Below are 17,247 nucleotides of genomic sequence, written 5' to 3' on the forward strand. Positions count from 1 at the left end.
CATCTCGATTTTAGAATTTTACTTTATTTAGGAATTTGCAATTATAGAGTTATATTGATATTTATTGGGGTTTTTAGTGAACCAAAAATAAGTTTCCTAAAGTTCTTAAGAAGTGTCTGGAAGAAAGTATTTGAGAAAAATGTGGACAATAAAGCAAGTGATTAATAATTGCTTGAAAAATATACTTGAGACATATGATAAATACTACTTGATTCATAAGATGCCTTGAGAAAATGGGAATGGCACAGGTTGCAGTTATGAAAAGGTGAAAAGATATTTTTGTTGATGTTCATGATTATGCACATTATCTCTGAACCAGCAAGTTCATTCCAAGATTGTCACATAAAAGGTAAGAAAGAAAATAAATCTGCTACTTATCTGAATCAAATAATAAGAAAATAGTCTTTCTAGGATTTTGTGTGACAACACTTTATTCCTTTTCTCAGTTAGTTATCCAGTCACATGTCTACCTGCAGAACTAATTAGTCAGAGAATCAAAAACTAACTTTGAACTCACAGAAATGAAAATATGATAATATTTTTAAAATGCAAGATCTTAAGACATTTTCTTTCCTGTCATACAGAATTGTATTTCCTCTGTATCCATACTAAATTATTGAGATTAGGGTATCGTATTTCCTTAATTAATCAAGTTCTACATATTTTTTACTGGTACTACTCATGCAATTATATGATAATATAACAATATCCATGCTATTCTAAAAAAAAAAAAAAAAAAAAAAAACAGAAAATGTATCATTGCAAATACTTGAGAGAAAAATAAGGAATTGTGATGTCTTTTGCCTAATATTTTCTTTTCAAAATTAGTATAAAAGTAAAAAAAAAAAAGTCTTTATCAAGTCTTTAAAAGCATCAACATTAGTAAATCTTCAGTAGCAGGTAGAGGAAATGAGCAGAAGAAAAGAGATGAATTGTACACCTCTTTATTGAAGGATGTTAAAATAACCACCACATTTAAGAAGTGCGCAGCACTAGAAAAATCAAGAACTCATTCAATCCTTCAACTGTTCGTTCAACCAATTTTCAATCATTACCTCTTTGTTGGCAAGCATTCTGCTAGCTATTAGGGAGAAAGCAATGGAGGAGAAAATATTAAGGGAAGAAAAGTGAAATGTAAATAATGAAGGATGAAAATTACTTAATTCAGTTTCAACAAATTTTACATAATGTGAAGGTTAGGTCTACGTGCTCTGGCTGCAGCAAACGTGTTCCCTGCGCAGTCTCCAGACTCTCCACCTGCTCCGAAAGGTTCCCACAGCAGCCCTACAGCCCATCTGAACCCCAAGCCTTTTTGCTAGAACTGCAGTCCTCCTGAATGCCACAGCATTTGCCTGTGTTTGCATGATTGCTGTTTGTGCATTGACCGCAGAAGAGCTCCTGCCCAGTCTAACCAGAAGAATGTCTCTCACTTTGAACTCTACTGTGTTCTCCTGTGATGTCTCAATCTCCTTCTAGGAGACCACACATATTTCCCTTATAAAATTATCCTTGTATCATAGTTTAGTAATACTTCTTATTAAAAGTCCTATTTTAACTACTGTACAGTTATCTCCTGTTTGGACCCAGTCTGATACAGTTAGGTATTGTTATTTTGCTTTGTTTTCCATAAGAAAATCAAAGACACAGAAACACTTGATAACATGGGAAAGTGCACAGCTCTGGTAAATGACAGGGAATTAAACAGAAATATTTTCAAATCCATTTAGAAATGCAGTAAATTGAGAAGCAAGACAAAGAAAATTAAGTATTAGCAAAGTCATAGAATCCAAAAGAAATGAATTATAATTAATAAGAGTTAATTAAAAAAAATAACAGGGCAGGGGTGAATGTCACTGAAGGTAAGGGAAGACAGTAGCAGAGACGGTGCCAGTGGTCACTGACCTGGGCTGATGCTGCCAGGAAACCAGATGGACGATGACCTTGCAAAAGCTGATGTCAGGGGAATAGTGGAGAGTGAGGAGGGTCAGCTGGCAGGATTGCTGTGGGTGACAGAGACAGTCAGTACGGGAAAGACTGCCAGAAACTTCTCAAGGAATGACATCGACAAAGCACAGAATCATAAAACCAAGAAAACAAACAGCCAGCACTATGACAGTGTGGGGAAAGGCCAAAGCTTGAGTCTGCACACCTGTGCAGGTCGGGACCCACCTCCTTCATGTCTGGTAACTGGGGCATCACCAACTTCATCTGTCACCATTCAGTCCTCACGTCTGCACAGGAGATTGATAACAACGAACATCACGGCTGTTGTGTGTGTTAAGACAAAGGTTGAGGGCTGGGGATGTGGCTCAAGCAGTAGCGCACTCGCCTGGCATGCGTGGGGCGCTGGGTTGGATTTACAGCACCACATAAAAATAAAATAAAGATTTTGTGTCCACCGAAAAACTGAAAAATAAATATTAAAAAATTCTCTCTCTTCTCTCTCTCTCTCTCTCTCTCTCTCTTTCTCTCCTCTCTCTGTCTCTCTTAAAAAAAAACAAAACAAAACACAAAGGTTGACCATAAGTTGCTCATTATAGGACCTGGCCCAAATAAACAATCAGATATTTTCACCAGTGATAAATTGAGTGTGTAGGAAGGTGAATAAATAAATAAGAACCTACTCTTGAATACGTGAGGGCTGATGGGATGAACTGCAGTGTTTAAAATACTCTGCAGGATATATTAGTGGGGTTATTTGCTTTATTTATTTATTTATTTATTATTTAGAGATAAGGTTTCATGGAGTTGCTTAGCCCCTGACAGTTAATGAGCCTGGCTTTGAATTCCTGATCCTCTTGTCTCACCCTCCCTAGCTACTGGAATTACAGGCATGTGCCACCAAACCTGGCTTCTTTTAATTTAAATTGAAAAAAACTATGTCATTTATTTTATGTGCTTCCCTTAATATTGTACATAATGGCTTATATTCTATGTCATGGAATTGAGTCTTCATAAACAAAATGATTTTATGAAAAAACAGGGTGATACAATCAGCTGTAGGATTTTTGTTAGTTCATACACAACATAGTCAATAACCCCAGTGCAAGATTCCATGAATTGCTAAGAACTGCACCTAAGACTGAAACTGAGATAACTGATTTCCACAGGCCACCAACTCTGAGGCCCAGCTTCTTTCCTCAGGGCATGTTGGAATGGTGCTCCAAGTCCATACAAGATGAAAGGAGGATTCTCAGAAAGGGCTGAAGTAACAGGAAGCATGTTCCTTAAAGAGGTCATTTTTGACCTGTCAGTCCCGCCTGGGCGAAGAAGAGCCACTCCTGTCTATGGTAGTATCAGTGACCTCAAAACAAACATTTAAAAAAAATGAAGGATGGGTTTATTAATTACTTTCTTATTAGCTCCTCCAAACACTGACCAAAAAAAAAAAAATTCTCATTTTGATTTATAGTAAATTTATAAAAAATTTCTACCCAGTAATTGACAAAAATTTAACCCCATTTTATTTTTACACTACTGTCTTTAATTCTTAGGCCTTCCAACCTAGAGCAGTGTTAGACAGGGAGCAGCACATGAAAAAATTTCTGCCCTCCGCTTTGTCACTAAGGTATGTGTCATACCAGGCAATTTGGAGCCAGGTATCCAAATCCTACAATCTCCACCTACTTAGTCATTACAGCTGCTCGTTCCTTCTGTGTTCTATGTTGCTCCAGATTCCTTTCGTGTGCTCCTCCGGATCCCTGTGTGGTGTCCAGCTCTATGTCATGGAGGACTTGCACAGGTGCTTCCTGGTGGTTGTGCCACAGGGGAGCCACACGCAGGTGACCACAATGAGGGAAAGGAGCAGCTGAGGGTACTCACTGCCTTCATTGCCTCCCTGAGGAGTCAACTCAGAAGCAGAATCCCTCCACTGAAAGGTCATCTCTCTCTCTGACGGTGGCCTCCACAGGACACGACTGCATATTCCCATGAACACCCTCCTTGGATGCCTGGGGTGCAGGGACTGAGGTATGTCTACCCTGCGGCTTGACTCAGGTCCTCCTGGATTCCTTATGCATATTTCAGAGAACATCTCTTTAAAAAATCATAACAGTTGGAGGGTAATAGTTTTTCTTTTTTTCCTATTGGGGCCCTAACTAATAAATACACACATTTATTGAATCAGTTATTAAAAGGTTCTGTGAAAAGGTTATGTAATTACCATGTGTTTAAGTGTTCTGACCACAGAGTCTGACGTATAGAAGTGAATTGTAGGCTAAATATTTGCGTGATACATAATTAGAACTTGTTTGTTGAATTTAGATGCAATTATTCGGCACATATTCTTTTTATTTTATTCAATTTAACATGAAAATTTTAATCCTAAATTTCTATTTTTGTGATTCATTCCAAAAGTTCACTCTTTTGGACTTCAGAAAATATATTTGGAAAAGTTCATATTCACAGTTTAACTTCATGTTTTTGTGGAATGTTTAAATCAGTTTTTTCCTCTAACTTAACACAAGTCTTAAATTACTTTGGTTTTGTAAACTGCAAAGCATTAGTAAGATATCATGCGTTTCTTTTTAAAAAATATACATCTTTTGCTTATTTTTAGCACACAGGCTATGATGATTTTAGCCTGGCACTTTCAGGCAATAGGTAAGAGGCTACTCTTAAAGCTATTCACACATACCAACCAGCAAGAGGCACAGATAGACTTAAGATCGCGTGGCCCCTTTAAAAGAAATTTTGAGTCTGCTCCTTTTCTCCCAAAGCCATAAACAATTTATTTAGAAATTATAACTATTACGTTTAGTTTGAAGACAAAGTAAAAAAAAAAAAAAAAACTTTCTATGGTAAGGTCAGCAGTCTACTATTTACTATTAAAAGCTTGATTTTTCATAAATTGGCTGAAATGGATTTTAATCAATTTCTAGAAGGTCACTCACATCCCCTCTTGGCCTTTGCACCTATTTACTGAAGCTCAGTGCTGTTGTTCAGTTACCTTCACAAGTAACCTCAAGGGCACTGACGTCCGGGTGACATTGTGATTGCTCAACTTTGATGATTGCACCACTGTCCTATTTTTCATCCCTGTCTCATTTTCCAGCCGCATTAGGTCTAAGTGTGTAATAGCTTAGGCTCCTTATGGATCGTTCAAAGAATATGTCAGGAAACAGCCCGCGTTCCCTCCAGGAAAGAAGCCCTCTCTTATCAATGCCATAATTGCCATCCCAGTCAATATTGGCTAATTGAAACACCAGTGATTAATGATCTCTCCTCTTTAAGGCTTTTCTTATCTCGGTGAGCTGTTGAAATGATGCCTGGGAGGTCTATATCATTTTCCAGTAAGCCTTTTTTTTTTCCTTCTTCTTCTCGTTTTAATTTTCCTGTCTTTCATCTTCATCGAAACTGTCCCCATTCAGGAGCCTAAGCTACATGTGTCATTTATTTCTTTTGTCACAGTCTCCTTCCTCCTTCATACCACCATACGTCTTTTTGTCCTGTGGTGTCTATCCCTTTAATAGTTCATATTTATCATAGTATGTTATCCCTTACCTCTGACTAAATACAGTTACAGAATGGACACAAAGAGAAGGGAGTCTGATTAGCCAGTGACAGCTCTAATTGCTTGGGTGTTAGATATATATGGCATTATGGAAGATGGTTTTATCAAGCCATCAAAACCCATCTTCTCTTAAAGATAGACAAAATGTTCAAGGACTTTGAAACCCACAATCGTGGGCTTATAAGCAGAATAGTCAACTGGATTTAACAAATACAAAACGTTATTTTGTTGCTTCCACAGAATTCTAGTAGGAAGTATACTGACATCTGTTTTATTACATGAATAGCCCAACAAAAAGGTTCGGCTCTATTGTGATTTCCTCAAGGTCAGGACCTAAAAATAAATAGCATTTTCATCTTAATACTACATGACGCAGCATGAGTGTCCCCAGTGATTAATACACACTTATTGAAAGAATTAAGAATAAGAGATACCTTTCCTTCAAACTCACCTCCCATAAATACAAATCGCTGCACTTCACTTTGTTTCTGTGAGAACGTGAAGCTAAGGAGCTGGCTATAAATGCTGCCTCCTGAATTCCCCCTCTTCCCTTGGGTTGTTTTACAGCCTGAGGGCCATAGTCAAAAGAATGCAAGAGAACACATATTATTCTAATACTAATTTTATTTGATATAGCCATAGTATTTTGGGGACAAATGACTATTATAAATATATAGTGAGACAGTTTCATATTGAGAATCCTGTTATTTGCCATATACTTTCTCTGTGTAAGAAATTATTAAAAAGCAGTGTTCACAGTAATATATGCATAAAATGAGTTATAATACAGACCTCTTAGTAGCACTTGAATAAGATCAGTTTTATGATTCTTTAAAACTTGGCTGAGGGAATGAGTCAGATCTGAAACTAGAAGAATCTTTGTTTGGAGAATGGGTCTGTCAGGACTGCCATACATTCCATCACCTGCTCCAAGGCGAAAGGTGGGATTGCTGTTTCTTCTTTCAATCAGAAAATGACTTCAGAAATAAATCTAAGAGCTTACTGTGTGTCATTGAAACCCCAGGGAACTAAGAGAGTCACACTGTGAGTCACACCTGTGGTCTTTGGAGGATTAGGGGGGGGGGAGTCAGAAGCCTGAGGATAGAAGGCTAGAAGGCTGCATTGAGATGGAGCCATACTCCCAGACTCCTCTCAGAGAGCTCAGCATCCCTGTCCTGGTGGACCAGATACTGGCATGCTGGTGGATGCATGTGAAAAAGACCTGCTTCTCTGGGCTTCCGAGGATGAAGGCAGAGCCAAGATATTGCCTCAGATGCACCTCAAGGGCTCAGCAGATGAAAATTCCCAGACAAGAGAGGAAAGGAGAGATCCTGAAAAATCCAGAAGGGCAATTCATGAATTAAAATGTGAACTCTAACTCCTGTTGAATTCAGATAGTAGGATTATTTTCCCTGGAAGTGACCTGACAAGAAGGAACTCTGTGACACATTCTTCTCCTTTCTTATTCCAACAGTAAAAAGGTAAAAAATTCGGCTGGGAGCAGTGGTGCCTACCTGTAATCCCAACATCTCAGGAGGCTGAGGCAGGAGGATCTCATGTTCAAGGCCAGCCTCTGCAACTTACAGAGTTCCTAAGCAACTTAATGAGACCTTGTCTCAAATGAAGGATGAATAAATAAATAAATAAGTTAATTAATTAAAAAGACTAGGAATGTGGCTCAGTGAAAAAGTGTCCCTGGGTTTAATCTCTCCCCCACCAAAAGTAAAACCTCAAGGGTCTGAGAGCTGGGGGACAAGTTGAAGCACTGAATGGAAAGTGAAAGAATGTACTCTACCCAGGCAGGCTAACTGAGAAGCTCTAAAGGCAGAGTGCTTTAAAAAGTGTGCAATTGCATTAGGATTACATCCCATAATTCATTTATTGTTAAGAATTCCAGTTACACAAGTTAAGTGACCTTTGGCAGGTAACACAATTGTTTTGATCCTGTTTTATCTCAACAAATCGTGAGAGATATGGTGACAACCCCCAAGATCTGGTGACAGGCAGAAAAACGCCTGACAGTATTACACAGAGATGACATAAAACACCGGAAAAATCTTTTCAAAATGCTATGCTTTCGTTGTGAAACAGACTATCATCTGAGGGTATTACAAAGAGAAATTGCGAGCAAATAACCACTGGAACTTTATTTGTGTCTTAAATAACTCATAAAACTATTTTTATTAAATATACCAAATGCAACATGAAATGAATCTTAAAATCTAAGCAATTCTGTTGGAACTGTAACTTACACAAGAAAACCATGGCCAGTTGAAAATGATTTTGAGATAAATGGGAGGGAAACAGTGTACTAAGATTTCAGCCCTGGGAGAAGAGTTCAGAGAAAATGCTGATAGAATTTTTAGAGAAATGTCTCATTCTCCGATACCCAAATAACTTGAAAATGTTGCTCCCTTCAAAAGGTAAACAGCATAGCACAATAGACATTTCTATAGAAACTTGTGTCATATAAATCTGGCAAAAAAAATAGTGCTTATTGTTGTGTGCACATTATATTCTGAAATACCCATGGCTCAAGAGCTCCCATAGTAAGGTAATTTTGTTTCTGAATTCAGAAATAAAGATAAAGGTGCTGCAGAAAGCTCTGCTCTTCTCAAGCTGTCACCTGTGCGAAAGGGCAAAACTGTAGCCCAGGTAAGAGGGGCAGTGGGTTTGCTTGACAAGGACACCGCAATTGACTGCTTTGTTCTTTTTCTTCTTTTTATGAGATGATCTAGGGGTGCGGAAGGGGTTGCCCCATATTTTTTTGTTCCTAATTAGTGTTAATTTATCAATAGGGCAGATTTATCTTTGATTTGAATAGAACAGAATCCACATGCTGTCCCCTATAATTGAGTAGTTGCAAAAGCTAAGGTTCTAAATATAAAACATCTAGAATGACATTTAAATGGATTTTTCTCTATTTATCAGAAATGATTTATGGGAAAGAGATAGGTTGGTGGGAGAATGTATCAAATAGCAAAGATATGTTTTGGAAGAATGATTAAGAAAATTATGACAGAAGGTCTGTGATTAGCAAGGTGACATAGAAATGTGAAGACACTACCAGGAAACTTCAGTTCTTGTCACATGTATGGTAAGATCTACTCTGTAATGAACAAATCCAGCATATGTACAGTAAAAATACTTTTATTTATTAAAGTAGAATAGTGACGAATATTTGGAATGTGGTATACAATCACTTGGCATTTTCTTGTTGAAAAAGTACAGATGAATCTAAATTATTCCTGGAAGAGCTTTGAGAATCCTTGGATAACAATGACCACAAAAACTCAATTTAACCATTTTATATAAAGATATTATATATCTTGTACTGATAGTCTCATTCCAGGGTGGTATTTTCATGAGGAGACTGAATTATGACATATGGGGCTAGGGATATGGCTCAAGCGGTAGCACACTCGCCTGGCATGCGTGCGGCCCGGGTTCGATCCTCAGCACCACATACAAACAAAGATGTTGTGTCCGCCGAAAACTAAAAAAAAAAAAGAATTATGACATATGGATGAGGCTTTTCCTCAAGAATCAGTAAAGCTGCCTCAGCTCCTAAAAATGTCTGTGTGAGACCAGGGCCTCCCTGTTTAGAGAAGAATGGGTCATGTGGCCACCCTTGAATGGGGCCACAAATGTGGACACTAGGGGTGCTGATTGAACACTCTAGGGACACATGTGGTAAAAGAGACTTGAGACCTACCCCAAAACATATGTCCTACGATTTCTTAATTTCTCCCTAAGAGAAAATCATGGTGTGGTCAACAAATGAAGTGAACAAATAAAGATGGCAGAGGGTAAAAGACACACACACACACACACACACACACACACACACACAGAGCATCCACTTCCTGCTCCAATATTTTGGAAGTGACCGCATCATGGGTGCACAGAATGCATTAATGGGCATTAGTCCAAATATCTCTTGTTTATTCACACACACTTTTCTGATTTAATCTTAGAAGAAAGTGAGGAAAACAAATGAGGCTAGACTATGTTATTTTGTTGTGGTGGTGGTTTGTTGTTTGTTTTGGTGCTGAGGATCAACCCCAGGGCCTCAAGCTGGCTAAGCAACACTCTACCACTCAGCCACACTGCCCGCCCCTGGACTGTGTTTGGTTGTCATTTCTGTGGGATGGGAAGGGAAGGTGAGAGCATTACTTTGGGTTTTGCTAAGTCAGAGAGCTGGTTAGCAGCAGGACCACAGTGAATTCACTCTGCACTCTAAAATACAGGCACTTAATAATCTTCTGTACTGTTTCCAGTAGGCGTTGAATAAATTTTGAATGAGGTAATGAATAAATGAATAAGTAACTGCCCGAAATAAAAGCTGTAGTGTCCCTGAGGCAGACTGGAAGGCCACTGCCTTGCCCTCATCTGAACCCTTGTTTGGTCATGAACTGTAAACTCCTGAAGAGAATTAAATGATCATAACTACCCTCTGTGCTCTGTGTAGTGACTCTTGGAAGGGTAAGAATATCTAAGTTTCAGTGGAAATTAAAAAAAAAAAATCACAACTGGCCAATGGCAAAATTGAAGTCCAAAATTAAAATAGCTCTTCATTCAAAAAGCTTAGAGAATGAAGTCTGTGGGGCCTATCGATGAAAATTTGATCATATCAGACACTGTTTCTTATCAGCAACTTCCTGCAGACAAAGCATGTTTATCCTGACAGACTTTAGGGAAGGCAAACAAATGGACAAATACATGAGTTCATGTTTTTGTACTTCATGAATCTGAGAACACAATAGGATTTTTTTTCTTTCACTTTTTTCCCCTTGTCTTTATCAATCAATGCTATTTTTCTTCTTTATGCATCTGTAATTTTCAACCCTGAAATAAAATTATTTATGCAGTGATTTTTTTATTACATAGAAAGTAACCACAGGAGTACCATTTGATGAGTTCCAAAGTCTTCATAGAGGAAGTGCTTATTTTATTTTATTTTTATTAATTTTATTGTATTTTATTGAATCTACAAGCTGTGTGGTGGCTCGTGATTGTGTGCCCAGCCAGACTGCGGCATTTGTGCCCAGCCAGACTGCGGCATTTGGTGGCCCGTGCGGGGAACTTCTGAAGCTTAGAGGTAAGTGAAATTGCTCGCCCCTGAGGAAGAGTGAAAGAATGGGTGATCAATTCAAAAAACAATGTGTTATTGTTTTGATTTATTTTGTTTTTATTTCAAGTTGCCTGTTCCTAGAACTTTCTCAGGCAAACTGGGGAAAATGGTTGACTCAAGGTTTGAAGTTATTCGCCTCAGAGCAAAAGAAATTGTTAGAGGAAGGAGGCACCCCAGTGAGACCAAGAACAATTAGGGCATATGTTGATACAATACAAAAATATAGCCCATGGCTTTTTAAAGACGAGTTATTAAGTATATCAATGGGACCATCATGGTATCCTGTAGAAGGATTTTTCTTCAAGAAAGAGACGGCTAGTTCTGTTTACTACACTGTCTAAGATCTTGGTTTTTACAGATATCTGATTAATTTACAATGCTAAAGTGTTAAAATATCAACCACTAAATATAAAATCAAGTACTCTTTACTTATTAAGTTCCATAAGGTAATATATTTAAACATTATGTGTGTTTTCATAAATTGGTAAATGGAAAAAGGTTTAATATTGCTTTGTGTCTGTGTCTTTGCTAAAACAAGGTTACTAAGAGTTAAGATTCTATCGTAATTTATATACAAAGAGTAGAAAAATTTTCAGTTGGGTTTCAATTATAGTATTATAGTATCAAAAAACATGAAAGTCTTTCATCTTATTAAAGTGGAGTAATTTGTCTAAATCAGAAATTTTATAAGAGTTGTTTCAAAATGTGAATTTATAAAAAGGGTTAACGGTTAAAAAAGAGATAGAAAAAGATTCAAGATGTGGAAATATATATTAATATAAAAGGTTAAAGGAAAAAGAAATGTTTCTAGATGAGATAATCTCTGTGTGGTAAAGTAAAAAAAGTTGTAAAATGCCATTTAAAAAGATTTTGAGGAAACTAGACTTACTTTATAAGCTTGAGAAAGGAAAAAAGAAGAAAAAGGTATTTGTACATGGCAGATTGAGACAAAGCTTCTCAATGGAGTTAAAAAAAAAAGCCTTTGGTTGAAGGGCAGCCATGTAAACTAACATTGAAGCGATTTAAACAAAATCTAAGCCTCGTTTCAAAGAGTGAAGCTGTAGGTGGTGAAAAAGTACATTTAAAAGTACAGTATAGATGATAATTAAAAGGCTTTAAAAGGTTAAATTGAAGGTGGTTAAAATGCCTTCATGATGGAAAAAAGAAGCTTAATCTTAAAGGCATTACTTTAAAAAAATGGGAAGATAACAGGATAAAAGATATTTAGATAAAGAAGATTAAAAATTTGAAGTGAAAAACTTTAAAGACAGAAGTATAGAAAGTTAAAAAGAAAAAAAGATAAACAAGATGTAGAAAGATAAAAAAACGTAGGAAGACAAGAATTTTAAACCCACAAAATAGGAAGAAAAAAAAACTAGGAGGAAATTAAGCAACTAAGGGTAAATATACAAACCTTAGAAAAAAACTAGAAGATAGAAATAAGATAAAAAATGGTTGAAAATATCAAGTAAGGTATTACAGATAGAAAATGCAAAAAGCTAAGACAACTATTAGATACAGACATATACTTATTAAAGCATAAAGAGGGAATTGGAAAGGGGTATATATCCCCCCAAAGATAAACTTAAAATAACCCTTTTTACTCTAAACTTTTTAAATTTTGATTCATCCAAAAAAATGTACATAAGCCTAAGGTACTTTGGAAAGATATTCTAACAGGACAATGGAAAGGTCCTGACCCAGTGATTGTCTGGAGTCGGGGTTTTGTTTGTGTGTTTCCACAGGGAGAACAGCAGCTGATTTGGATTCCAGAGAGATTAACTAAAACAATTTCTACAGATCGAAAAGAAGATGATTTGACTCAAATCCATAACAACTGATATCCAGAACTCCAGCTTGGCCATTCTTACATCTGTGACAGTGATTAACCAGTGATGCAATTTTTATTTCCTTGCCAGCGCACCCCATGTTAGTTGTGGTAGTGCTGGCATATCTTTGCTGATGGTGTCACCAGTGATGCAATTTTTCCCAAGGAGCCGTCAATTGGCTTGGTGTCGTGGCATTTCTGTATCCTCCTCCCTTCTGCTAGTGATGGTCTAAAATTTGGGGGCCAATGGCTTATGCTGGACCGGTAGTCAGTGACGGGTATGATCCAATTGCAGTGGTATCAACCTAAGACAGGAGGCTGACGCCTAAAGGTCAGTTTTCCGATGACGGGTAAGAACCATATGTTGAATTGGACAACCTACCAGGCACGGTCCATAAGCCACATTAACCTCACTCCCCCACTGGCACCAAGGCCAAATTTGGGGGCCAACAGAGGTGAGGCAAAGAACCTCACCCCCCCACTGGTGCATAGACCTATCCACAAGTATGGCTGTATGCTGGACCGGTAGTCAGTGACGGGTATGATTCAATTGCAGTGGTATCAACCTAAGACAGGAGGCTGACGCCTAAAGGTCAGTTTTCCGATGACGGGTAAGAACCATATGTTGAATTGGACAACCTACCAGGCACGGTCCTTAAGCCACATTGCTTGTTGTTTAATTAATCAGAAGGGGGGAGATGCTGGGAGCCATTAGCCAAGTAGGTATGACAGTTTCCTTGCCAGCGTACCCCATGTTGCAGTGACATTGAATGTACGTGACCTTGCTCAAGGACCAAGGCAGATTAGGGTGTTCCGGGTTTTAAGATAATCGTGTTTAGGGCGTTCCCAGTTTAGGTTCCAGGTTTAAGGTTTAAGATTATTCCTGCTGGGAATAGGGTGTATCCTGCTGCCTGAGTTCCCCTTGAGTTCTCACGGGATTCATACAATACATTTGGGAGATAGAAGCCCAGTGGAGGTGAATTTGGGCAGAGAACGTGGATTTGGGCAGAGAACGTGGATTTCCCCAGAACGTGATTGTAGACGGCTGGTGTGAGTTCGGGAATAAAGAGTTGCTGTTTGAATCTACAAGCTGTGTGGTGGCTCATGATTGTGTGCCCAGCCAGACTGCGGCATTTGGTGGCCCGTCGATCGAACCCAGGGTCTCACACGTGCTAAGCAAGAGCTCTATTGCTGAGCCACAATCCCGGCCCGGAACTGCTTATTTTAAAGGAACTCTTTGAAACATGATTACAAATGGAATTTCTGGATACTTCCCCAAGATGAAAAAAAATTGAATCAATTAATATTTGTACTCTGACCAAAAATAAATCACCTTTAGGTCAACAGCCATTCCAGCAGTGACTGCAATATTTTAGTTAGAGTTATCACTTCAGAGAATCTTAAAGCTTCAGATGAAGCCCTTAGTAGAATCCATGGTGTTGTCCATTATCAATTTAACTTATAAAATTTTTTGATTCAAACAAGGAATAGACTGAACTGTGCTTTTATGGATAGGGTTTCTTCTATCCTCAGTAAATCCTATGTGGAGTGCAGAAGGAGCAGGCTGTCACAGACACGCTACCCTTCTACTCCCTACACCTTGACACTGTTCTACTCAAGAGTTTTTGAGCAGGCCTGTTTCATTTATTGATAAGAAACTATTAAGAGATTTTTATCTCCATAGCAAATGTACCCAGCACAGTTATTTAATTTTTGAGAGTTCTGTTGTAAGACTTTTAAATGCTATCAACACATATATCCAGAATCAAATAAGAAGCACTTTTCTTATTCTTCTGTTTGAGTACAAAGTATCTTAGACCCTGGAGGCAGCTGAGACTGACAGCTGAGACTCCTGACAGGCATCTACCAATGTGACACTATGAGCCCTACTGCTAAGTAAGTTCATGCAAATCTTGAATTATAATCTTCCAAAAACAGTGCAATCTCTCAGATCAGACTGTAGCATAGTAATCTGACAATGAGCAGACAGAGCTTTGTGGACAAGTGCCCAAGTTCATGTTCAAACTTGAGTGGATTAAATCCTGTACAGTCCATTTTATGATCTGGAGAAAATTACTTACATCTATCTTTCCATTTCTCCTTATTAAGATGAAAACTATAATAAAGATAACCTAGATTGTTTTTATAAATACTAATTATATGATAAATTTAAAAAAAACATTTAGAATAGGTTGTAATCCAAAAAATTACCATTGTTATTTAGAAAATGAAAGAGTTTCATTAACTTTTTTAAAATTAGTCGCTCCAAACATTACAATGATCTTGACATATCATACATTTGATTCAAATGGAGTATGAATTCTTATTTTTCCACATGTACATATTGCAGGATCACATTGGTTATACAGCCACGTTTATCATTAACTTAAGAAGTGGAAGAACTGGGGGCAGGGGAGTAGCAAGGATGGTGGAATGTGATGGGCATCATTATACAAAGTACATGTATGAAGACTTGAATTGGGTGTCAACATACTTTATATACAGAGATAGAAAAATTGTGGTCTATATGTGTATTAAGAATTGTAATGCACAAAACACACACACACACCACAAAGTACATGTATAAAGGGAAAAAAGAAGTGGGATAACTGATGTAGTCTTAAAGAAAATTACCCAATATTATTTATTCCTCTCTAAAATGTCAAGCATATATTCTATTATTTGTTATATTAAACCTAAATCTGTTGCAAATTTCATTTAATTAGCTACCTTTCCACAAACATAATTCTTCTAAAAAAAGCCAAGAATCAACATTATTAATCCATTAAAGTGCATCTGAAAAGCTATAGGCTTCCTAGAAAAATCCTTATGTATATGAGATTTATAATACCGGATAGAGGTAACCATGATATGCCCTTGTCTCTTTGCACTTCTAGAATAATGGTCTAGTTATTTTTGTGTCATTATGATGATTCTAACAAAACAATTTTACTGAAATTATGTTCTTGTGTTAGCAAGATATAATATGGAGTAAAATGTAGTTATCTGGACTGCTAACCACTATAACTGACCAATTGTTAGAAGGCCTCAGAAATTTCTATGACTATATGGACTCTTTTCACAACCTAAGGAAGAACTATGGAGGATTTGGAGTAGAAAACAAGCAGTGAGATCAGAGATAGTCTGTGGATTCAAAAAATTATAAAATAAATGCAGTACAAATTGTTTCATTTTAATGTATCAGGAATTTTAATGGTTTGATTATAGGACTTGTATTGAACATATACAATGATTTGAATATTTTTTTTGTCTCTGAAATAAGGATTGGAATAATTAGGTATAGATAAAACCTAATGTATATACATCCTACATATATATGTATATATGTGTGTATATTTATGTATGTGCATATATGCACACACACATATACACACATGCACATTCACAGGATATAATTTACTTCACACACTGAAGTATTTATCAACACAGTTAATTTTTATCACTTCCCTATAACATTCTGAGTTTTCTTTCAACAACTATCTAGGTGTAACACTAGCACTACAGCTAATCCAAGTAAAAGGAATTCCCTTATAAAATCTGCAGGTTTCAAATTCATCAATAATCTCACTTAATGTTGTCAATACACATGTGAAAGTTTCTATAAAAAATCTTAAAATAATAATCTCAATAGGGGTGTTCTCTAACATATTTTTAAACTTAGGATCTATTAAAGTACTTTAATTTGAATAAAAATGGAAGAGCACTGAGACATTTTAAATATCTTATATTAAAATAGTATGAATTAATTTGTTGGAGAAATAGAGTCCAAGGGAAATATCTCTTTTAACAATTGTCCTCCATAATCATAAGTTTTTCAAACAGGATTTTTTTCATGAATATTAGTATAGATGACAATAAACATAATCTTTTTAATAAATATTGAACACTATTTTATAGCCTAGATGTGTTCTAATTATTCTTGGGTTTATTTTTTTTTTATTTTTAGGATACCAGGATTAAACTCAGAGGTGCTTAACAACTGAGCCACATCCCCAGCCCTTTTTATATTTTACTTTCTAAATTTTGAGACAAGGTCTTGATAACTTGGTCAAGGTCTTGCTAAATTGCTGGCCAATTGTTAGAAGGCCTCAGAACTTTCTATGTCTATATGGACATATATTGTGATCCTCCTGCCTCAGCCTCCCTAGCTTCTGCAATAACAGTCATGTGTTACCACACCAGGCCTAATTACTGTTTCCTAAGCACTTCAGAGATATTAAATTAAACATGAACATAGTTATATGAGGTCAGATGAAACACACAGGATACTAGATAGACATCTAAATTTATTAAATTATCAATATCATTTAGCTAAATTTTGCATGTTTTATACCAATCTAATTAATATTCTAAATTATCTTTCAGTAACTTAAAAATGTGCTTTTATTAAAAATAATGCTATGTACTATTAGTCCTAGGAAAATTTACTGAAAAATAGGAAGCAGATCTAAAATCAATATGAAAATCTTTAGCATTCATATGCACTCACACAGGTGTATGTACATGTGTGTAGATATAAATCAAGTAGTGGAAAATATAATAAAGGAAATTTGCATCAGAAAAGACATTAAATGTGGCAGAATTCTGAAAAAATAAACTTAAAATATTTTTTCAGGATATGTATTTAAAATTAAAAAATAAAACCCATCCAAAACTGGAAATTTTTTTTTTTGAACTGGTCTTTGCTAAATCAGTATGAACTGATTTTGCAAAGGTCTGGTGGAATCTTAGTCTGCAATGTTGGGGCAAGCC

Source organism: Marmota monax, unplaced genomic scaffold (assembly GCF_021218885.2).
Source record: "Marmota monax isolate L192 unplaced genomic scaffold, Marmota_monax_Labrador192_F-V1.1 WCK01_AAM20220418_F8-fsc00039, whole genome shotgun sequence".
Classification (NCBI taxonomy): domain Eukaryota; kingdom Metazoa; phylum Chordata; class Mammalia; order Rodentia; family Sciuridae; genus Marmota; species Marmota monax.